Here is an 814-nt window from a genome sequence, read left to right on the forward strand (position 1 = left end):
CGGGTGATCAGACGCCGCCCCCCAATCCACCTCCGGCAAAGAAGCAGAAGCAGTCCTGGATTATTAACCCGGACCCTTATGTACCTAAGACCACAAAGGTACCGGAGCCATCACTGAAGCCTCTCCCCACAAGGCCTTGGGAACGTAGTGCCGAGGAAGTCGACGCGGCCGCGGCTGCTGATTTGGAGAAATGGAAGGCGGACTGCAAGAAGAAAAGAGAGCCCGAGCCCAAGCCAGTATTTTCTGATGAGCAAAAGAAGTGGGCTAAGTCATTTTTGAGCACACCGTCCCAAGCCGCGAAGAATCTGCCTAACGACTATGCACGTGAACTTCGCAGGCAGGCACTCATGTTCAAGGAGAACAAAGAGCGGGAGAAGGCCGAAAGTAAAAAAAGCGGAAACAAGTTGCCCAGCTCGGGGAACAAAGTAAACAATCGATTGCCCCGCTTATAGTGGAAGCCTTCTGTCCGGATGACCCCGAGATCATACAAGCTGCGGCAGCACAGGGATTGACTGTAACGAGTGCCAGAGAACAAGCGGCCAACTTAGGTATTACTCTTCGTGAACTGTTAGGCCTTGATGAGGCGCCAGTGAAGGAGGTAGTAATTACATATGTCAAGAATGGGCCTCTCGTCGAGCCTGCGGAGGAAAATGATCTACCTCCACAAATGAAAGGTCTGCTGAAATGGTACAAGGGTTACATAAAAAATAAAAACGCCAAAGAATATATTTATGCGGAAGTTAGACATGAGCATCACTTCAAACATTACTATGTACAAATTGAACTGAGTGAATTGTTCCAGCTTTTCAATCTG

This window comes from Triticum dicoccoides, chromosome 1B (assembly GCF_002162155.2).
Source record: "Triticum dicoccoides isolate Atlit2015 ecotype Zavitan chromosome 1B, WEW_v2.0, whole genome shotgun sequence".
Taxonomy (NCBI): Eukaryota; Viridiplantae; Streptophyta; class Magnoliopsida; order Poales; family Poaceae; genus Triticum; species Triticum dicoccoides.